We start from the raw sequence: 24,875 nt of genomic DNA on the forward strand, positions 1-24,875 counted from the left end.
TAGTGTATATGTGTATGTTACAGTCGTTATCGTCACATACCAACCACAGTTATAGCCACAAACTTCCTCCCCTTCCTCCCTGGCAAGTGACTGCTCGATTATTGTTTTTGTTTTTATGCTTACTTTGATTTTATTTTATTTTCTGTTGACTTGTTGTTTTTTGTTGTACTTGTTGTTTTGTAATCAAAGCGGCTCAGTTAGCAGCACGCTGTCGTCGGTAGACTGTTTGTAAAAACTGTTACAAATCGTGCGATAGTCACATTTAACTAGTAAATATGCGTGGGTTTCATTCGCATGCCATTGACTTGCCACGAACTACGATTTACATACAACTATAACGGTATTGTATATATATATTTATGTGTGTGTGTTGTGTGTGTGTGTGTGTGTATTTTTGTTTTGTCATTTTGTTTTTATGACACACAATCCCATTTGCCACAATAGACCTTGTAACCGTTACTTAAGCCTTTTGTTTGGCGTTTGGGGCAGTCATGATTAATACATATATACAAGGATGTATTTATGTATATGTGTATATAAGGGTGTATGGGTTTAGTCACTCATATTTTTTCATTAATCCAGCAAAAGTGATTAAATGCTCATGAATGAGTGTATGTGTGCGTATGACACCGAAGTTCCAATAAAGTTAGACTGCTTTTAGGCGCTTAAATATTCCGTTATATAGTATTTTTGTGTATATTCCGGGGAAAATAAACAACACAATATGCGATTTGTTGGCAGGAAAGTGTCGAATGGGATCAAACTATTTGCTGTTTGAGTGATTTTTGATAACCCATGTGCTACCAAGTTCTTTGTTATGGACACTTTTTAGATGGGAATCACAGCGTTAGAGGTTTTATTCAAGTGCTTCTTCTTGACTGGCGTAGACACCGCTTACGCGGTTATAGCCGAGTCCAAAACAGCGCGCCACATATCCCTCCTTCTGGCAGTTTCGCGCCAATTGGTTATACCAAGCGAAGCCAGGTCCCTCTCCACCTGGTCCTTGCATCGGAGTGGAGGTCTCCCTCTTCCTCGGCTTCCACCAGCGGGTACTGCATCGGATACTGGAGAGCTGGAGCACTTTCATCCATTCGAACAACATGACCTAGCCAGCGTAGCCGCTGTCTTTTTATTCGCTGGACTATGTCTATGTCGTCGAATAACACATACAGCTCATCGTTCCATCGTCTGCGGCATTCGCCGTTGCCAATGTTTATTCAAGTGCTACTTAATCTACAATGCATGGAAACATTGTTTACAAGATCCAAAATTAACAATATTTATTCTTCATGCCTGCCAAAGGCAGTTTTAAACTCTGTTATTACCTGTACAATCTCTTTTATTTGCAGAAACTTCAGATAGCGGGTGAATAACTTTAGGAATATACTCTTAAAGGCCATCGACACAAGTTCCACAGAACTAGAATTGGATGCCATGAAGTCGTATAGTATCCACAAACATGAAAATTGTCTTCCCATCATATCTTAATCACCGCTTCTGAAGTGCTTATTCATTTTAATATCTCCTGAATAAGGTGAAGGAAAGAAAGCCTTTGTCAGCTTCATGGGACACTAGGAAACCAGTAAGAACAACTAGTGAGTTTGCTTTACGTGAGTACCTGCCAGCGACGGCCTAACCCCACGTGCATTCAAAAACACAAGCGTGAACCAGCGCCCTGAAATTGCTATGTACGTTCAGTACCAATTGGCGTGTGGTATGGACACACTTTATGCAACCTTGGTGGGGACGAGGCCCATCTAAAACCTCTGCCGTGCTTTGGGTCCGGCACCGGGTTAACCATATAACTCCACACCGAGAAACCAAAGGCACTCTACCTTCATTTAGGTTTTGAAACCACAGCCAGCACGAAACTCGCCGAAGGGCCAACCCATTGAGCAGGTTAGAAGCGAAGCTCCCTGGGCTCCTGCTCCACGGGTTAAAGTCTCTGGTAAGACCTTGTAGCCGAAGCTACTACCAGTTGAGCCTTTCCATACTCCTCTGCACTGGTGGACAATTGTGGCTTGAACACATTTGTCCTTAATGATAGGAATTACCGTTTCTTTGGAAAAAGTCATCAAAAAGGTAATATAATTCAGTTCAAGCCAATTATCAAGCTCGCATAGATAACAGACTGAGTATCAGCCATTAGCATCAGTCTAATTATCTATTTGTGCATGTTTGGATTTTAGTCGCCTCTTACGAGACAAAAAAAAGACGCCTCGAATGACAAAAGATGAAATGTGAAAACTCGAAGAGAAACTAAAACAGCAATCCTGATCCCGCAAATGCTGGGCATTCCAGAAAGAAGTATTGAAAAGGTTCTACCTCGACTTCCACTAAGCAACTTCTACAGTTGGCGTTCGGTAAAGTTTAGTGGCCAGATATAGATAGTGGCCAGTTAAAACCCCTACAACTAAGGAAAGGTCAACTCTTTGAGCACTAAGACACCCTGGATCTCTTGCGTTTTCCAAACAGAAAGGAAATATCGGTTAGCTACATTTCTAGCTCAAATTAGGAAAGATTGTTTGTGGTCAGATACACAACAGCAACTGCAACTCCAACTGCCTATGTCTAAGTCTAAATACTACAAACACAGTTACATCAACCCCGAATAAATTATTATATAGGTAAAGGCTCGTTGTCTTTAGACAATAAATACGTTCTGGCTTCGATCGCATCAAGGAGACCCGACGGTCTCATTATCATCGGACCAAAAGATAGTTAGAGGGCGATTATTGTGTAGTATTTGAAAATTATACGACAAGTCAATCATTTTAGCGAGTGTTCTTTTGTCACACGCTTACAAGAGTATAGGTTTCTTAAGGGGATTATCACATGTGACCCCTCCTATTTTTTAGTGTTTTTTTCTACAACCAGGAAATAGATAGAGCCTTCAGTTATTAACATTATCATCACATGTATTTCACCAATATAAATATAAGTTTTAAGCTAAAAATATTGTATAGAACAGGTACAGCGTTCTGTACACGCCCGCCTTGAAAGAATGGGCTCGCACTTCCTCCACGATTCCGGCTGATTGGATTATCGGAAACGAAAAAAATTAGCGGTGTTTTAAATTGTAAGCTTAAATGCATGGAACGAACTACGATCAAGTGAATATACCAAAAATAGGACTTTTGGTAGACAATTGAAACAAATTGTGAATTTTGCATTTCTTTTTAGTTTTCATGTATAAAAAATTTAAGTCTTTGGAACTTTTGATTAATAGTAGAGCGTTTAAGTTAAAGTCATTCGGTCAAGCCGTTTTTGAGAGGAAAGTTTAAAGACACAGTTTTGAAAAAAACGCGTTCAAAGTTTCCAGCTGCCAACTGAGCGCTTCGGACAGCTCCGTCTTCTAACTGCTAATATTGAGCCGACATGGTATGACCCCCTAAATCCGCGTTTGCTAATGTAACGAACTGAAAATTCTTCCGGTGATAACTTTTAAGTCTTATGTGCTGTGTGGATGTACATATGTATATGTAGCAAGAACAAATAAAATCCAATAAAAATTATTTTATTGTTTTTTTTCGACGAAACCACAATGTTTGTACGTAATGTAATCAACGCAAGACTGAAGAAAGTTATTAAAGCTATAAAAAATACAATAAAAGCTTTGAACCCATAAAACAAAGTGTGAAATCGTAATCGAAAAATATAATGAAATACAATCCGGATTGCAATGTGAGTTTTAACAATAACAAAAATCACATAACAATACATATACATACATAGATGTAGATAAAGGGTGACCCGATAGCAAAGCGATTTTTCCAATTGAAATGGCAAGGGTAGTTCGAATATCGTTCTCTCGTTAACTATTGACTTGTGTACATCAACGAATTAAGGGGTTAGGGGTAGTCGGTCAAAAAATTAATATTTCTTTTGCATTTTCGTTAAGAGTAATATCTTAAAAATATTCTCTGAAAATTTGACCTTGATCCGAGAATTACTTTTCGAGTTATTCGTGCCTCTGACTACCCCTAACCCCTTAATTCAATATTGACCTCAAGGCCTTAACTGAATCTTAAGCTTGTTTTTATGTTCTAAATGGGACCATAATCCAAGTCTGATCTCAAGACCCCAACTATACTAACCAATCTCCAACCTTATTAATATTTCCTTACCACTCATACCTGATCACCCTCTATATCACAGTAAAATCGCAGTTTTCACACAAATGCAAGCCATCGCCGGCTATGCATTTTTCCTGCGTGTATTAGTGGCTTGTGTTAGTGAAAACTCTATGGCTGCCAGCGACTTTATCGGCCAACTAAAATCAGCGACATAGAAGATTAATTGAAATAAATAGTGAGAAAATTGAAGAATAGCTATTAAAAGGAAAGTAAAATATAAATAAAGAAAGCAACTAAATCCAATAAAGTGTTAAAATGGCGTTGACAAACATAAAAAAAATATGTTCAAATGTTTGCAATAAAAATACAAGAAGCGTGGAAGGTGTCGTCTACAATACCGCCCCAGTTGTTTCTTCGATTCACAAATTGACATCGAAACGAAGCTGGAAGTGAAGCATTCGTCTTCATTATTTGATATTTCCAATATCGAAAGTTCTTTAATCTTGCTCTAACTTCATTTTCTTCAAAACTTTTCGAGCCTATGGATGGAGGGTGTATCCATTATTACTTCTCCCCCCGACTAATATCAAATCTTGCTCTAGTTGATCTTATCCACTTAAAGAAGGACTGAATCTTCATCCAACATTATCATAAAGTACCTTATTAGAAGCTTTAAGACATTTACCTGTACTGAAATCATCAGACCTAACCTCGAAATAGGTCCTCTCTTCTCTATTCTAGTTGCTTTTGCTGAATATCTGTAAATATTCGAGGAAATCTTCTGTAAAATTAACAAGAAATCCGCCAAGATGATTAAAGTGTTTTCTCAGTAATACTATTTTCTCTATCTCTTTCTCTCATACTCTCTCGCTCTCTCGATGTCTCCATTATTCATTATTAATTAGCAAACAGCTCCTTATTAGAAGCTTTAAGACATTCACACGCTTTGAAAAGATCAGACCTAACCTAAAAATGGATCCTCTCTTCTATATTCTAGCTACTTTTACTGAATATCTGTAAATATTCGAGAAAATCTTATGTAAAATTAACTAGAAATCACCAAAGTATTTAAAGTGTTTTCTTAGTAATACTATTTTCTCCATATCTTTCTCTCATGCTCTCTCGCTGTCTCCACTCGCTCTTTCTCTCTCATTGACACTTAAAGTGTCTTCCTAGTAATACTATTTCTTCTATCTCTTTCACTCATGCTCTCTCACTATCTCCACTCACTCTTTGTCTCTATTTTGTGCATATCCCCTCTTCTTTTCAATGTCCACCGACTTTATTTTTGGAAGCTCTGAATTTACGGTATGGTCCCACCTATTTACCAAAGACCACATTGATCCACATTATTCGGATCAATGGTCTTTCCCACTAGTTTGTCTTTTCCTATAGACCATCTTTAAACTACCATAAACTACGACACAATGCACTTAGCACTTCGCGCACACACTATGACACTAGGTTCCTTAACTCACTTCAGATTGCTCGTCGTTCACTATTATTGCTCTACTTAAAGGGCGTCACATGCCCGCTTAAGCTACTCCTTTGCCTTGGCAGCTCCTCCTACTCAGTTCCCGCCCAGTTTGTCACTTTGCGTTTTCTTCAGCACAAACTCATAATTCTTAACGCTTAATGGATTTTCATTGTTGGTTTTTCGTAGTTTTTTATGCTCGCTTTATTCTTCTGCTTTTTATGCTTCTTTTTATTATTTTATTATTATTTTCTTGTTGTATTTCTTCATTATTTCTGCTTGTCGGAGTTACGCTGTTGCTTTTGTAAAAAAATTGTCCTCTTTATTATGTTTATTTTCGAAGAAAGTTTTCATTCTTTAATGGTTTCATTTGATGGCGTCCATTGTTGTTATTTCATTAAGAGTTCGAACTAAATTGAGGACAATGGCGTGTGTCTCTGTTATTGTTGTTGTTTTGAATTTGGTGATAAATTGTTTTAGGAAGATGGAGGCGTGTTATAAAAAAACAGTTATTTCATTTTTAATGAAAAGTTTGTTGAGAAAACAATTGGTGCGTCTTTAGTGTGGTATTTTAGATTAATAATGCAGCGCTCGGGGGCGATTTAAATTCGTCGACACTAAATAATAATCATCCGGCAGATTAGTTAGTTTAGATAAACATCCTAAAAGCAAGTCCTAATGTTTCTGCAACATATTTCCGATTTCACAGTACTCGAACTGTGCCAATGATTCTCAGAGTCTTGACAATTATTTTTCTAAGCGTTTCAGAAAATCATCCTATACATTCTTCTGGAATAAAATGTCCCCTGTATACCATATGAGCCTCCATTAAATATCAGCAAAAAATATTGTATCAAAAGCTACTGTGTTCATTTTTAAACTACCTAGACTTTACAAAGATAATATGCTTCATTCAAAGACTGCTCATTGTTGTTTTAATAACTGTCTTAGATTTGAAAAACTTTGGAGCCTGGCGAATCGAACAAATAACTAGAATAAATCAACTTGTAAAGTGGAAGTGGTGCATCGACGTCTCCTGCATATAAAGTATGAGCCTTCAGTTGGGTTCTTTACTCGATTTGTCCTTCCAATTCATTCAGAGAAAACCCATAGCTCAGTAGAATCATATAATTTTACAAATTGGTGCGACTAGGAAAGCAGCCTAAAATCAGATTAACGATTCCACGTATTGTAATTTTGTTAAGTTTCGAAAAGTTTGGATCGAATTATAGAATGTTATAAAAAATGCTACCAAGTTGATATTTTCACAAAATGATCTATTATTCGGAAAACTAAAAAAATCTCTTATAAAAGCTCATAGAACGAAAGCTCTGCGAACTTCGAGGAAAAAAGTTCAAGTGATTATGGATCGTATTTGTGGAGCATACAAATATATAGAATAAAAATATTAATTAGAAAAGCTCATTGGACGAAAGCTTTTCGAACTTCGAATAAAAAATCGTATTTGTGGAACATAATATTGTACATAATATTGTTCAAAAAAAGCTCATGCAACGAAAGCTCTTCGAAGGATGATATTTTTCGGGAATATTTGATACATCTTAATCTATGACTCGTGTATCGACGCATGAAAGCTCCTTGGATGAAGTTTTTCAAAAAGCTTTTAACAAGCTTTTGCTTTCCGCCACTTTTTTTAAACAGTAGTAGCAAATATGATAACCTAACCGTCGAAGTGACCAAATAAATCGACTTGAATAAAATTACTAAAAATTGTGCGAATGCGTCTACTCAAGATAAAAATAAATAAGAAACCACGCAGTGATGTGGAAAATTATGACCCCGCACAAATAATTTATATTAAATATTTGAAACTGTAGAAATTGTAATTTCGCACTTTGCGCCATTTTGGTCTTTTGGCCGCAAAACACACACACACACACACACATGGACACGCATAAAAATGGCCAAACCAAAAGGCAGGCGAGTTTGTTGTTGTTGTTGCTGCTTTATATAACTGTACAAGTGGCAAGTGGCTGTCTGACGGAGTGCTCCCACGAGTGTTGCCACGCTTTGGCACTTTCGCTTAATGGCCAAGTAGCCACCTGGCTGCTTGAGTTGTTGTGCACTTATAGTAGTATTGTTGTTGCTATATGGCTTGTTGTTGCAGATGGCGGCGTTGAAGAAATGCCATTTTCAGTTTTGCAACTGGCCACATATAATTTTTGTTGTGTTACTTTATTATATTGTTGTTGTTTTTACGATATTTTGTTGTTGCTCTTGTATATTATTGTTGTTGTTACTACTTTTTTTTTCGTTACAATGCCGTCAGCCTTTCTTTAATTTTTCTTTTCATTCTGCTGGGCTTTTTATTTTTCTGTTTGGCGCCTTTCCTTTGTCTCTCGTGTTGTTGTTGTTGCTGTTTTTTTTGCGTTTTTCGCGCGCAATTTGTGCATTTGTTTTATTGCTGTTTCTCGCCAGAGCAGCCCTTTTAATTTTTATTACTTTTGTTGTTGTTGTTGTTCGTTTCATTTTATTATATGAGTGTGCCACTTGTGTTTATTGCTGTTGTTGCTAGTGTTGTTGTGGCGCGCGCAATCCACACTTAATCGCATTACAACGACTGCACGCAGTCAAAAAAAACACACCTGAACACGTACAAACACATACACTTACTCACTCACTCACTCAGAAAGAGAGAAACGTGTAAAAATACAAAAGCAAAAAAAAACAACAACAAACACACTTACATTTGCATTTACCGTTGTATTTGTAAGTTTATGCGGCTGGAAAAGTTAAAATGCTATGCTAATGGACTAGACTGTTGCGAATCGGACTTACGAGAGCTTAAACTCAACTACATACACCAGCACACATTCATACTAACACCTGTCTGTATATGTGTGTGTCTGTGTGTTGCTGTAATTTAGTATGCCTTCTATGCGCCCACACACTTACTAGGCGCATTACATTTGTGCATATGTTTGTTGGTTGCCTTAATTTAGTTAGTCGCTTTTGTAAGCGCAAATTCGCCTTTTGTATGGTGTTGCCACCTGCTGCCGTAATGCAGTTAAAGGATGTGAAGGTGTAACTGTGAATAGGTGTTAAGTAATGGGGTGAAGAAAAAAAACACAGCACATTTGAGATAGAAAATTAAGTGCAAAGCGCAATGAAATAAAAAAGTTTGAGAGTAGGAGAGAAGAGAGTTAGACTAAGTACTTTGTAGAAATGATCTGCAGTAAAGCAAAGTAAAATATTCAGAAAATTAAAGAAAAAAATATTCGGAGCCAGTCTCAAATCTTCTAAAACAATCAATAACAATATTTAAAACCAGATTTTTCGCTTGAAGAAGTCAACACCAATTTTTGACAACCTCGCTCTTCCAGAAGTTGGAGAATCATAAAGAAATGGCGATATGATTTCATTTCACCCTCTCCCTGACAGTTTCAATAAAAGCCTGTTGGACCTCTTACGATTCTTCCATGGCCTAAAGGATCTCAGGACCATTCGAAATTGGATCGGAAAATGAGAAGAGATTAAAACAAATTGGTCCATCCGCCCTAAGTATTGTATTATTCCTACAAGCTCATCAGCCCTACAGTTATTAATGTTTCCCAATACCTATATAAGTCTTAATGTGGGAATTTTATTGCTTCGAACTCTTGGACATTTTAGATCTATCTTCACTTTGATAGAAGTAGTTGTAAACTTAAGTCCGACTAAGAGAATATTGATTAAATTCTCCTTTCTCCGTATATATTCGTACAAGAATTATTCATGGTTATCGAGGATCGGTGCGAAAGCAGCCCGCTTCGACAAGTCGCTTATCTCCTCTATATAAACTCAGCTCTCTTATTAAAAACACCAGCAACAACAAACTTATCTGGTTGATTTTAAAACAGGATACCTTATACTACAGTTGTGTTACCGTTGGCTATTGTAAGTGTCAGTCTGCTTTGATTTATACCAGTTTCTGTTCGTGAAAAAATGGACCAATAACATAGTCAGTATAAACCTTCTCTGAACAGATTATGGTATTATTAATAGTTATACAGGACTTTTAGGGCTCTCAACGATTCAAATATTTATTTGGCGGAAAATGTATGGGAACGAAGCCTATCAACTATGCTCAATTTCCTTTACAGGGACACACATTGATAACACCATCTGAAGCCAGGTCCTTCTCCACCTGGTCCGTCCATCTGAGTGAAGGTCTCTCTTTTCCTTCGCTTCCTCCGGCGGGTACTGCATCAAACACTTTCAGAGCTGGGCCACTTTCGTCCATTCGAACAACATGACCCAGCCAGCGTAGCCGCTGTGTTTTTATTCGCTGAACTATGTCAATGTCATCGTATAAATCGTACAACTCATCGTTCCATCGTCTGCGGTATTCGTCGTTGCCAATGTTTAAGGGACCATAAATCTTCCGCAAAACCTTTCTCTCGAAAACTCCTAGTGTCATCTCATCGGATGTTGACCATAAAGTAGAACGGGAATGATGAGAGACTTGTAGAGTTTGGTTTTTGTTCGTCGAGAGAGGACTTTACTTTTCAATTGCCTACTCATTCCAAAGTAGCACCTGTTGGCAAGAGTGATTCTGCGTTGGATTTCGAGGCTGACATTGTTGGTGTTGTTGATACTGGTTCCCAGGTAGACGAAATTGTCTACAACTTCAAAGTTATGACTGTCAACAGTGACGTGGGAGCCAAGAAGCGAGTGCGCTGACTGTTTATTTGATGACAGGAGATATTTCGTCTTGTCCTCGTTCACCACCAGACCCATACGCTTCGCTTCCTTATCCAGTCTGGAAAAAGCAGAACTAACGGCGCGAGTGTTGCTTCCAATGATATCAATATCATCGGCATACGCCAGCTGTACACTCTTGTAGAAGATTGTACCTTCTCTATTTAGCTCTGCAGCTCTTATAATTTTTTCCAGCATCAAGTTAAAGAAGTCGCACGTTAGTGAGTCACCTTGTCTGAAACCTCGTTTGATATCGAACGGCTCGGAGAGGTCCTTCCCAATCATGACGGAGCTTTTGGTGTTGCTCAACGTCAGTTTACACAGCCGTATTAGTTTTGCAGGGATTTTAGCGAGGCGAAAATGTTTAATCTAGCTTTCGTATAAAGTTGATCAATAACACAGTCAGTAAAAACCATCTGTAAACAGTTTATGGTATTCTTATTCCGATGGTTCTCGTTGAATAACTTTTCGTACAAGGTAATAAACTGATTTTGCTTATCTTCATCACTTTAAAATTAATCAACTGTTGCTTTAAGCATTCAGTTACCTACTTTTCTTCTAGGCCAAACTGCAAGAGAATTTTTTAGGTATAGAGTTGCCAACTATCATAAAAATTAAACCGGAAAAATGTTTCCAAATGTGCGACCAAAAACCATGCGGATAATTTTGACGAATTTAAGTGATATTATCTAATTAGAGTCTAATTTATAGATAAAATTATTAAGATGAATATGGCTTACAAGAAGGACGTTCTCTCTCGTCATTACCGTAGTAAGGTCAGAATTTAGTTTCCTTCTTATCTTCTGATCTATTCTTGTATGGTCATGAGATCCTTCAGACTAAGTTTGACTCGTAAGAGGTCTAGGTTCTGCCGATGTTGTCAAGGGACTTCGTGACTCGAAGAATTATATTAAAGAATTCAAGCTAAGGTTAGAAGAACGTGTGTTCCTGAGCTCGGTCTAACTAATGAAGAAAAGTGGCAGATGTAGTGTTCCACAATAATGACAATTAGCATAATTTTTGATTTTACGAGAAGTGAGATGCTCTTAAGTAATTTATGGCATTAGCAAGAAAGCGCGGCTCTTATACTGCTTTACTGCCGTACGATGGATTTGGTTTGTTTAACATAAGCTATAATTAAATTAGAAGAAGAAAGCAAGCGGCGCGCTCGCGTTGCCACATAAAGAGACAACAGCAACACAAAAAAGTAATAACAACAACTACACAAATGGAAACAACAATAACAACTCAAAAAGTAATAGCAACAACAACAAAAATTTAACGAAAAGAATTTGAAAGCACACACATGAAGACGCCATACTCTCTTGCCGCCAGCGCCAACGTTGACTTTTTGACTCGCCTGTAAAATTACTCATGCACCAACACATTTGAAGCGAAGTATGGAATATACTAAATGAAAGTAGACACACATACGTATGTACGTATGTGTTGTTGTTGCTTCACACACCCCCAAGCCGAACACAACATCCCAGACAACTTCTATGTATATATGTATGTATGAGAATGTGTGTGTTGCTGTTAGCAGCAAAATTTTGTACTTAGTAACTTGCTTGGAGAGAAAACGAAAAGCGAAGCAAGTAAAGAATGCGTAGAACAAAGAAACAACAACAACAACGAAGAGAAAAAATAACACCCTCGCCCACCAAAAGTGGCTTCGTCGACATTCCCGGCAAAATTTTTATCGAACACAAACACACCCAACTGTGAATACATACATACATACCCTGCCAGCCAAAGGTGGTGAAAAAGCTGGTTAAACCGAAGTTCTTTAAACCCACAAAAGTGGTAAAAAAAAGTGGTGAGTTTGCCATAGGCCAGCATAGCTGCTTGTGAGTTTTTTAACCACTATTCCCCTCACACGTACGAATACAAAAACAAAACAACCCAAACGTGTGCGTTGGTGTTAGTAATTGAAGAAACATGAGGGGAAAGTGGTTAGGCCTGGCTGGCAGGGTATAAACTATTATCCTTCTATGTGTATGTATGTATATAACGGTATTGTGAAATACACATATACAACTATGTCTGCCAGTATATAAACAATACAATAAAACACTTTACGCCACTTAGTTTTGGCCATATTTCCTTTCGCTCTCCCCAACACTTCTCCTTCTCTCTTCCACCTCCACTCTGCTACTATCGCTCTAACCGGCGTTGCTAGACATTGTCGTCTTGCTGTCGCTTTGTTTCGTCACACAATCCAGTTGTGCTTTTGTTCCGAAATGTGTATGTGACTACATACGCCAAACAATTATTATTGCTGCTTTTGTTGTTGTAATTACATATATACAGCAGTGTATAAAAATAAAAATATTCTCCAGTAACACTTGTATATGTTTTGTTTCGAAGTTTTGTATAGCGACAAGCAAGCTGAGCAAGTCCTGCGACAAAGTGTATATTGAACGACGATATTGAAATAGGGAGTAGCTTAAGGGTTTCACTGTTATGGTTGTTGTTTGTTATTACAATGCAGTAAGAATTTGAAGTTGCAACATGTAGAACGATTTTTTTGAAGTCTTTTTAAAGATATACAAAAAATAAATATACCAGGAATGCTTGGGAACCGCTAGAGCTGGTAGTTGTTTCACATAAAGGGTGTTACAAGCGAAATAAAGTGCGTGTGATAACCGCAGAATGAGGACATGATATCCTAAAACTAAATCTCCTAATTTGTTTTGAATTGCTGTTTGCTGTTATTCGATAAGTGGGGGGGGTTCTTGCAGTATTACAGAGTTCGGTATATCTCGAAATACTTTAGCCTGACTTCAACCAATTTTCAAAGCATCTATCTAATGGTTGTATAATAATTATTTCACCAGTGATGACGTGAAGGACTCTACCCCATATTATTTCGACTCGTCAGCCTATATTATCTAGTTTCAAGTCTGATACCTGAATGAATTCGTAGAAAGCAGTTTTCGTAGTAATAAATTTCCCTAATTAAGGCTTTCTAGAATCCTAGCCGATTTCAACTCACCGTGCAATCGGTCCAGAATGTTAGAGTAGGACTTCACACCTTTTACAAGTAACATTAAAAGGAATAATAATAACAATTCCTTTTGACTCAAAATAATCATGAAGACAAACGCTCTGAACCAAAAGGCAAGTAAAATTTGTTTCTAGAATATCACCTAACCATTTAGCTAGAGCTAACTAAGCATGCCTAAAGCATCAATCTCAGAAGGGATAAGCTGGCTCAAGTTTTCTGACCTAACTAAATCGAGCTTTAGATCTATGAAATATACATTATAAAGTCATAATGTTTAAAAGACCTTCGAACTCTGAGCAGAATTTAGACGGTCCAATTCTCAAAAAAATGTTTTTATTATGTTGATATAACCCTGCCTGCCTGCCACCGAAGTACTATAAAATGTTCATCTGTATTCATAGCTTTTTCTGTAGCAGTCGCTGAGGTTGGACGTGTTTTCATGACCTTTCGTTTATTAAAAGCTCACACTTCGTGATTCGATCGTGAATTCTTGGCAAAAAAAACATTAATTTAAGAAAGCCCCAGCCTCCATATTTGGCAGACATGACTCTGTGTGACTTTTTCTTATTTGCGCCAAAGAAGAGAACCTTGAAGAGCCGTTGTTTTAGAGATAGCTAAATGCTATCTCAAAAATCGAGTTTGAGAAATATTTCAACGATTGGAAGAAGTACTGGCATAGTGCATTATACGGAATGGGGACTATTTTGAAGGCGAAAACTTTAATGTAGGCGAATACATAAATATTCTTTTCAAAAAACGAAATTTCCCGATATATTTTTCAACAAAAATATCCGCCTAGTTGCGATACTAATATATACAGGAAACTGCAGAAAACCTCTTTCATTCTACCAGTAAATGATCTTCAGTTATCTATTAACCTACAATAAGAATTTCTCAGTTTCTGGCAGATTGCAACTTACGCTGGAACTTGAGCTTGTTATGGTTCTAGATTTGATGGGTCCAAATAGATCAGGTACTAATGACATCGTAACATTAAACTTAAAACAGTTATAATAAACAGGTATTTCAATAGTTTTCTAAAGTGTAAATTTCAATACGAAGCTTTTTATGTAGGTATAATCTCTTCAAGCTATCCAGAACTCATTGTCACAAGACTTAGATTTAGTTTCTGACCTGTTTGTGAAATGTGGCTCTTAGAAACTACAACTAATTTGTTGATTGGAATACACGGCCGTACTCTTTAGAATGACTCTGATAATAGAGGGAACGAAAAAACAGATCCAAGTTGGAGTAATTTAAGTTGAATCTGTTGACAAATTTGATATTCTCCCTTAATAGAAAGAGCTCTGAAACATATCATTCCTGTGGAGAATGAGTATTATAAGAAGCTCTACATTTTATACCAACTTTAAGTGATATAAAAAACTGTTCAATTCGTATAGTTCTCTTAGTAAATATTTAAAAAATACTTTAATAACCTCCATACAACACATGTCTATTAATCTACGACAATAATGTTCAAAATATCCTTCAAGACATTAAACTTACATTTCCTCATTGGAAAGAGCTCGCTCAAAGATAATTCTCCTTATCCAACCATTCATGTAACACACCACTTCTACCATTTCACTTTCAACTTATACGACGCAACTTGACTCGCCTAAGCTTACGCAAACTTAGTAACAATTACTGTAATCCATTAAGCCGCAGTCCGGCAGCATATCGGTCATTATATTAACTTCCTTACACTCATTATTGAAAGTGTCATTAAAAATAAAAATTCAACAGCCAACATTATTCATCAGCTGCTTGCCGCGCGAACTTTAATTATTGTTTCGCTAACCTATACAACAGACAAGGAGTGCCGCCATGGACGGAACTAAATTACTACCGTTTCGGCTTGTTTTGTTTTCTTTTCTTTCATCTTCCTCACTGCTTTTTAAAGCTGCCACTCAAAATGATAAGTTCCAGCGCAAAGTAAACTTCAACGCGCCTACACACGCCTGGTCACTGGCCATCACGGCAGCGCCAACGAAACCGGAGACTAACACACTACATGTCACTTCAACTTTAATTTTTCTTAATTTTCTTGGCGCCGCTAGTGTGGGCTGTGCGGGGTTCGTGAGCTTGGACTGCGCTGCCGGTAGCAGACTTGTAATACTGGAAGCTTCAAGCAGTTATCATGCCAAAGCATATCGAGACCAAGCGACGACCTGAAGCCATAGCGGCGCTAGTGACCTGCCGACGAACCGAGACAACAATATTGCACCAAAACTCACTGTAGGAAAAGCTCAGTGGAAAGCAAATAAAAAAAGTTGTAAACTGGAAAAAAAGAAGAATACAAATGGTACGCTACGAGAATGTCGTAATGTGGACATGAAGAAAATTAAACTTACATTTCAACAACATCGATAGAGACGCCAACTCATGTTGGTGGAGCAGTCAACGGTCAACAACAACGACGACACATTACAGAGCCGGCAGCGGAGCCGTGCGGACAAACATTAACTATGCGGCACGAGTAGTCTGCTACGTCAATGACTACTAAGAACCTAAGAACCTATCAAATCATTCCACAACGTTGCACAAACTACGAGTATAATACGCTCCCATAACGGAGCGCAGCGTTGGCGCAAAGCAGAGCCGAGACATGTCAGGCGAGACGGCAAAGCGCTACAGCAGCTTGGAATTGGAATTGCGACAGCCGAAAAGACAAGTGAAATTACACAAAACAGGCCAAGACGAGCACATGTAAGCAAAAATATATGGAAAAGCGACAAGGAAATGGTTTCAAAGACGAAACCGGCCGGGCGGCAAGATGGGGAACATAAGGTCGCGGCGGTAAGAAGCAAAAAACACGGAGCTCCAAAGTGTGGGGGTCAGCTGAGTGCCGAAGTGCAGAAAAAGACAAGTCTGAGTGAGCTGTATTACATGTGCGTTGGTGGATCAGTGCAGAGCGGATGGATGTAAGATTGGCAGAACTTTTAGGCGACCCAGGCAACTTTTCTAAACAACCAAAAGATTAAGTAAACCAAACTAAAGACAACTAACGACAAAGCAGCGACACTGCGAAGAAGAAGCGACAGATACTGCAGAAGACAGTACACAAAAACAGAAAAAACGGAGCAGCAACAACAAAAAATGGCACAATGATACTAAACAAAGAAAAATATGCGCAGCGAACAGACGAAGGCACTGTTTGAACTAACAAATGAGATGATTTCATTTTCGTGAAAAAAACATTAAAGAAACACAAAGAAAAAAGAAGCGAAGAAACCAGCCGTCGAAAGAAAAAAATAACGAACAACTACGAAGTATAGACAACCACACGTACAGCAAACATTTGACGACCAATGATGAACAAATACTTGAGGAGCATGACAACTGGGGCTACCAACAACCCTCTGCCGCGGGATCCGGCAAAATTTCCGCAATGAAGATGTCGGTATGTACGGCGCGTATTTACCCGCCGAAGCGATAATGTGTGCAAACAGAATTAAAATCATAAACGAAGCCATAGAAATGATGCGGCGATTATGGCGAGGAGCGGACTGAAAAGCAGATGGACAGTCTGAAATCACGGAGACAACAGGCCTGCAGACGGACGGTGGAACAAGCGTACATAACAGTCCAAGATATGCGCTTTGGACATGAGGTCACGCGCCATGACGCAGCAGACATGTGTGTCTGGAGCGTAGCAATTGAATTAGAACAAGCTGAGAATGGAGGACAGAGCTTGACGCGGAGTTGACGGAAGTAAAGTGTAAAGACAAACAGTAATCAAGAACATAACTGAGTCATACGGTGGAGACGCGACACCGCAAAAACAAATGAAGCAAGGTTTTTGTTTAATAATAACGAAAGGATTTAGCCGCAAGACAAAGTAATTGATTAAAGTATTATTTCTGAGGTAATTTACTTGACGGTTTTCCTAAGGTTAGATAGAGATATGGTGCATTTGTGAGTCAGGCGGACAAGTGTGAGCTTAGTTTGTTCTCATGTCCACGAAGAAGTCTTAGAACCCCACCTCACTCACCGGTAGTCGCTGAAGGTCCATATCACCATTGGTCGAAGTTTGTGGATTGACCCGAACCGTGGAGACTATTCTTCGAATTTTTTTCGTGGGATTCAGCGGCGAAGAATCGTATGGGCTTCACAAATCTTACGCTGCTGTTAGGTGGGCCAAATGCCCGTTCTAGTCAATGAATTTCTGCGTGAAAACTTGGAAATGAGATCAGATTATTATTTGATGACAGTATTTGCAAGAAAGGTTTAGTAAAAATCAACAAGCTGTCATATTAGTTCGAAAACTAGGCCATCAGCTAGCTCCATTTGGGTTATTTTACAAATAAGACTTATGAGATTACAGTTCCATTTAAGTATACAGTCGGACCGTTTCGAAAATAGCTGAATTCGAAAATTTGTGAAACGTTCATCGAGAGTACTCACCTACAATCAATGACCACAAGGAACTTAAAAAGTAAACTTTTCAAAGATTCTCATAGGCGTAATTAAAGAAAGTGTCATAAGAAATGGTTGTTCACGGAATGAACCTAACCGAAGTGGATAAGGTGAGTTATGACAGGTGCGAAGACTGCACTCTGGTTCATTCTGGTTCTCGTTATTCAGGTGATTTTCACCTAATCTGCAGAAATATATTACAGATACTTCGAGGAATGTCCTCTGAGAGGTTAACTAATCTTGGAACAGACCAAATGCGAAGATTTGTGAACCATTTAAGTCAGATACTTCTCGATGAGCTTACGAGCTCGCCTCGATTCGAAAAGTTTTCAGCTAACCAGCACATAGGTTAAAGCGATAGACAACTACATCAATGTAAAGACCAAGTATGAAGGGACCTAACTGAACTCGGGGAACCAGTTAGAAAAAGACTTAAATCAACTCTATATTACCGAAAATCGACTACTTAACTATAAGAAGACTCGACATTAATGGCCTCTACGAAGTAAAATCAAAACCAGCAAGAGGAGAAGAACCACCAAAAGCACACCCAAATCTTTACAGAAAAAGCGAAAAATGTCATTATCAGCTACCGACAATTGCCATAATAATTGCCTGACACAAATAATAAACTCAACAATATGAGGGCCACAAAGTGGCATTGAATAATAATCATTGTCGCCAGTACGACTATTGTGGGTCATAATAACTACAACAATACACGAGGATTCGTCACACTCGCACCCACTACCACCACTCATCACTCTGCGCAAATCAACGATGGCAAACGCGTCGCAGCAAGATTTGTCTGCTTTATAATTAAACTCTCGTACTCCAAAGCAAACGTACGGAGGGGTCGGGTCTACACTCTGACAGCAACGTGGTGGGGCGCACTCTTGGCACACGTACCACCTTTAATGATGAAAAAATTTACTTATTCGCCACGCACGAACTCTTCATTAAAAGAAACGAGTGAACGTAATGAAACCGCTAAGCGAACGAGGTTGGTAAAAGCAAAAAAAAAATGCTCAGAAAAACGTTAGTGAAAATTTATGACAAGGACGACGTAAGCTACAAGTGCGTACACGTATTACTCACAAATGTAAAGTTGCATGGCAGCAAGGGAGATGACAAGATGTTTGTAAAATATTTATATAGCTAAGACACGCACCGTACAGAGTACAAAGAGTGTAAGAGAGCGAAGTGGAGTCGTGTTTGGTAGTGTAAAAGCGCAAAGAGAGAAGGAGAAGGAGCATATTTTTTATGGGAAGCATATGAGAGATGCGTTTTATAGTGCATAAATCTTAAATCTTCAAATTCAATGTGTTGCTGAGATAATGTTATGCTTTAGCCTTCTTAAGAGCGTTCAACTTAACAGCATACTGTTATAGTTGCAAAAGTTGTGAATAACGTTGCTTTTTAAAAAATGTCTTATTATGTTTATTTCAATATTAAAAGAATCGACCTCTTTGTAGACACCTTCTGAAAATATTTTTAAAGGTTATTTTCAAAAATTCATTAAAATACATTCTTAATTACCAGGGATCTTTAATTGGTTTTTTAACCGAGTAATTAGATTCACAGAACTTCGATCGAATAAAACAAAAAAGGAACAGACTCAGATTATAATTATACCTTCTACAGCAATCATTATATGGTGTATCCAGTCTATTGGCATGCCTACGAATCAGACAGTGGCCTGCTAGCACTTCACCTAAAGTTCTTAAGTCGTTCCTTTGGAATTTCAGTAGTCGGCATGTGCGGCCCTTATTTCATTCACCCCACGTTCGCCTGATTGTTGAGCAAGCCAGGGATTGTTTCCAACGGGACTCAGTCTTGCCTATGGCATATTTGTCGATTAAATCGATCTACAAGTGGCCAGAGACATGTATATTCCCTCTTTACCGGAATTTAGTTGTAAAGTGTTGCCTATACTGGCTAGTTCATCCGCTTCACACTTTCCCGGAATGTCACTATATCCAGGAACCTATTGCAGGTTTTTCGTGAGTCAGATTAATTGGTCAAGGTATTATTTCCCTATCTTCGATGAGACAGAGAAGATACGATGTAACTGAGGTGGTTCGAAAGACTGCCAAAGAAAATTCGAAAATTTTATAAATATTCTTCTTTTCACATAGCGGTTGGTAAGGACTGTTTGCAAAGCTGACTCTACATAAATTTTTCATTATTTTGATTGGGTGGAAGATATGAACTCTAAAAGAACAGTGATAAATGGTGATAATGGTACAAAATGTGATGTAAAAAATTTGGAGAATATAGTCGATTTAAAAATCCAAGGAAAGGACTATTTTGTGAACTCAAAAGAGCTTTAAACTGAGCTTTTAACGTGGCGCACCGAAACAGTCTTGAGGTCGCCAATTCGGGTTTCGCCTTATCAATTTGCAGAAACGATAGACACCGCCTAATTGCAGGACAAATATCGCAGCATTTTTAGTATTTCAATGTATGAAGCTTCTCCTAGATATCAATTAGGTCATTTATGAATAAGCAGTTCTGATGAAAGTAGTTTAGAGATCCCGACGACATTAATCAAATACTCTTAAAAGAACTTCCTCCAAATATTATATTTGGAATATCCGAACATAAAACAATCATTTGACTGCCAATTTTAACAGTAAACTCAGCCAATCAACAAAACATATTAAAATCTTTGAAATTACTGCTTTACATTATATGTATTCTCTCTGTCTCTTATGTCAAAGCTCTCTCATATCAACGCTCTGCTACTTTCGCTCTATCTATTTCATGCTCTCTCCATCTCTCTCACTTCAATCACTAATATTTTATGCTTATATGAGCAGTGTGTAAGCAATGTAAGGTTATTTACTGGCGCCATCAACATTGTCCTCGAACATTTAGTTAACATTTAATGTGAAGGCTTTCAAAATGAGAGCGGTTGGAGCGCTCAGCCAACAAGCCAGTACTCACCATGCCACTGCTAGGATATAGAGCTGTGTGCTTGTATATCCGTACGCAGCTTACTCCCAAACTCACTCACTCGCGCTTACTCACTCACTCACTTTTGCACATACACTCATAGCTCATAAATACACACACACAGGCATTTATTGACAGTCACATCAACTCCAAAGCCGCTACGCTGCAAACTTACTCACAGCAATGATGAATGAGATTTAACGTTACAATTTTTTTCGCTTGTCCTTGTCGTTGTTTGTTCAGATATTTGTTTTTGCGCCATTTCAATGTGAGTGTGGCTGTGTATGTGTTGCTCTGTATGGGTGGGTGGTGAGTAGGTGTTTCGGCGCATTCGCTATACATTCGTTTGTCGTTGGCTCGTGTTACGAATACTTTGTATGGCAGATATGGCTACAGACATACACAAATAATTATAAATGAATATTTTTCTTGTGTGTGTGTGTGTGTGCTTGTGTGTATGTGAATTTGTAGGCTTTTAAATACGCATAGTATTGTATAGTAGATATTTTGTATATTACTTTTGTTGTTGTCGCTTGCATTTGTGTGCTTGAAATGTACATTCAATGACAGGATATGTATGCTTTTCGGCCATTGAGCGCCTTAAATATATACTAAGAAATGTGCATAAGAAAATTGTCTACAGACATACCATGTATAAAGGTTGCTTTACAGAGTAGCTGTGTGGTTTTCTACTACTACTGGAAGATTGAAATTAATGCTTGTAAGAAGTTATTTATGATATTTTACATCAATTTATTAAATTTTGCTTGCTTTCAACAATTAAATTTTGGGTCGTCGCTTTATCGAAAATGAGCACAAACCTCAAATTTACATTAAAATATATTCTAGCTGCAATGTATCGAAATTTTTAGTCAATTTGTTGCTTTTAAACATATTCTAAATCATACCTTTTGCTTCGGGTTCGAATGCTATACACTTTTAGTGCGCTATGTAGCAGCCTTTTAGGCGCCGAGTCTTAAATGCGATGAAAATGTCTTTATTTTAATGTAATTTTTGCATACTTTTAGGCGCGCTGTATAATTATTTTCTCAACAGTCGATATTATCAGCAGTTCGAACACTTTGTAGCAGCCTTTTAGGCGCTGAATCTTAAAAACTTCTCAAATAGTTATTTTTAATAATTTTTGCATACTTTTAGGCGCGTTGTATAATTATTTTCACAACAGTCGTTCTTTGTCGCAATTCGAACACTTTGTAGCAGCCTTTTAGGCACCGGAGCCTTAAATACATTTAAAATGGTTAATTTCTAATTAAATTTTGCATACTTTTAGGCGCATTATAGTGATATTTTTTTAATAGTACATATTTTAAGAAGTAAACCCGTTATTTTGGCGATGAGACATACTTTCTAATAAAATTTTGCATACTTTCAGGCGCGTTTACAAGCTTTTTTCTAAATTTGTATTGTAGTCGTTATTTTCACAATTTTTTTAGATCTTCCAACTCAAAAATGCACAATTTCACTCATAGATGCTCAAAATTTCAACTTCAAAACATTTTTTTTAACTTGAAGCTGAAGGTCTAAAGTTTTTCCGGTCTGCTTTAAGCACTCACTATAGGTAAGTTACAATTTCATGCACATAAAAAGTTAAAAGTCAGCGCGTCACTCCACAAAGTAATTGATTTCACTTTATTTCTGCAAAAATATTTCAGTAACATTTTTGCTTCCACTTTACTTTCTGTGCCATTTTGTATAATTCAATTTTTTAATTATTCCACACAAATAATTCAAAAAATGCTAACACGTCGCTTTCTGTCACACACAACCGTTATCCAACGCCCGTCATGGAGTACAGCACACCGGAGCGTTCAAGCAACGAATACGAAAGCGAAACACTGTGCCGTAGCGTAACTGACAAATACCGTTAAAATATGCTGACCGACTAGGCTAACTCACCAAACCAACAACAACAGCAACTGTTACTCAACTGAAGTTATAACGGTAAACGCTGTCACTATGGGCACGCGCTCGCGTTGAGCGTTAAATGAGTTGAGAGAGCGTAGGTTAGTGAGTGAGAGTTAACAGTTAGTGCGCCTGCTCACACATTTGCTTTGGTATGAGCGCACTCGTTACACCACAATTCTTCTAGTCGCTTATTTTTTTACTCCTTATTGATTAGATTTTTTCACTATTACAACTCGTTATTTTGCGCGCGCCAAGGTTGCCAAGCTATCTAAATTAGAGTAGCACAACTACAATGTACAGTTAGCGTGTACTTCGGCTAAAAAAGTGTTGCGCGAGAGTGGGAGCACTGCTGTAGACAGCAACAAAGTGACACTCGTTGGAGTTTTGACAGCTTATATGTAGCCGAAAAAAAAGTTAAGAAAAAGCGAAGATTTTTTTTTAGAAAATGTTAATGCTTTCAAGCTTTTTTATAAGTTTAACAAACTTTGGTGGGTTTCTAACCTCACTTTAAGCACTTCTTATGCTTTCAAGACACACTCTTTCTACATTTTTAGGTTATTTCTTTTGTGGCAGCGCCAGTTTGGCGGCTCGTCGCACATACACCCAGCCTGGGTGGCACACCCGCACTTACTTTGCCACTTACTTAGCACAAGTGCCGTTATTTTCACTAAATTCCATTAAATTTCATATTGAACAAATATCCTTTAAACAATTTTTGGCTTTCACATAATTATTTTGTTTTTATTTCGCACTTTTTCACACATTTTCTAAGCTTTTCCATAATTCAACTTCTGCTTTACACGCACTTTTCCCCAATTTCTTTTCATCTTATTCACTGCTGTACAATACGAGTAACCACCATCACCCAGTGTGTACTACAACAATAACTAGCTGTCATGGCGTAGCGCATATCCTCTTATTGGAACATTTTTCACTCAGTTATGCCATGTTACCCGCCACAGCATACTCGTACACCCACTAAGTCACCATGCAACCCCTCTCTCTCCATGCATGATTATGGCGCTCTCTCGAAGTACTGTCAACTCTAACGGTGCTTTCAATATTGACAGCAATGGAACTTTGTACACGTACTCTACACTATCCGTAGTAAATATGTAGTATTTATAGTAGCCTTACAGCCGTGTCCTTTATCGCTTGCAACCCTGCCGACAAAGAGCGGAGAATATACGGCAAAGAGCGTGAACTTACATGTACAGTTAAGGAATGAGAATAAAATGTAATATGTATATGGAATGTAATAGTAACTCTGCTCTGTTATAGAAATTATAGTAAAAAATTACCGTTAGCTAAGGATGTTAGGCTCTCTAGTTTTTGAAAAATGTAAAAAAGAGAAAAAATAACGTATACCATATACTAAAGTTTTTTTATATATATTTTTTTTATTAATTTAATTTTTTTTAATTTAATTTGATAATCTTAAATTAAAGACGACTGTTTGTAGTCAATAGTTCTAAAAAAGACACTTTAAAATTTGAAATATTTTCAAATGGAGTTGTCACATAATTATTTCTAACCTGCCGATTTCTTTTGCATGGCTACAACGGGCACGTTTCCAGAAGTCCAGACGCTGAACCCAATTTTCGACGGTTTTCAGGCATAAATCGGCCAATACTGCAATTTCACATTCGATAATCGTACGAAGTTCACCAATTGTCTCTGGCTTGTTGGCATAGACCATAGACTTGACGTAGCCCCACAGGAAATAGTCTAACGGCGTCAAATCGCACGACCGAGGCGGTCAATAGACTGTGCCATTTCGTGAGATAACACGTTCCCCAAACTTCCTTTTCAATAAATCGGTTGTGACATTCGCTGTTGGAACCACATATTGTCCAGGTCCATCTCATCCAATTTGGGCCAAAAATATTCGGTTATCATTGAGCGGTAGCGATTCCCATTTACAGTAACGTGCCGGTCTTGATCATCACGGAAGAAGTACGGCCCAATGACGCCGCCGACCCATAAACCGCACCAAACCGTAATTTTTTCGCGATGCAATGGTGACTCATGGACTAAGTGGAGATTGCTACTTGACCAATGGCGCATATTTTGCTTATTAACGAAGCCATTCATGACGACCATAAATTGGAAGTAGCGCTCTTAAAGTTGAGGCCATTGACTTCGAATTTCGGTAGAAAATTTTAATAATTTCGACTCGTTGTTGGATCATATATCTTTCCATGATGAAATGGCACAGCTCCGTTTTTTTCAAAGAGTGGGAAAATATATGGCGTCGTTTGCTGTCCCTATCGGTCTACTTCAGCGGCGTCCCTTTTGAAAATCTCTT

General features: G+C 37.9%; 1 protein-coding gene across 1 annotated transcript in view; it reads right to left on the reverse strand.

The window, feature by feature from the left end:
• The window catches only part of LOC105216094 (uncharacterized), a 217,655-nt gene extending 194,235 nt beyond the window's left edge, over positions 1 to 23,420 (reverse strand). The window contains exon 1 of the mRNA XM_011190388.3: positions 21,550 to 23,420. The gene's annotated coding sequence lies outside the window, so the exon portion shown is untranslated. The remainder of the gene's footprint in view (positions 1 to 21,549) is intronic.
• Between the last annotated feature and the right edge of the window lie 1,455 nt (positions 23,421 to 24,875).

This window comes from Zeugodacus cucurbitae, chromosome 4, assembly GCF_028554725.1.
Source record: "Zeugodacus cucurbitae isolate PBARC_wt_2022May chromosome 4, idZeuCucr1.2, whole genome shotgun sequence".
In the NCBI taxonomy this organism is placed as follows: Eukaryota; Metazoa; Arthropoda; class Insecta; order Diptera; family Tephritidae; genus Zeugodacus; species Zeugodacus cucurbitae.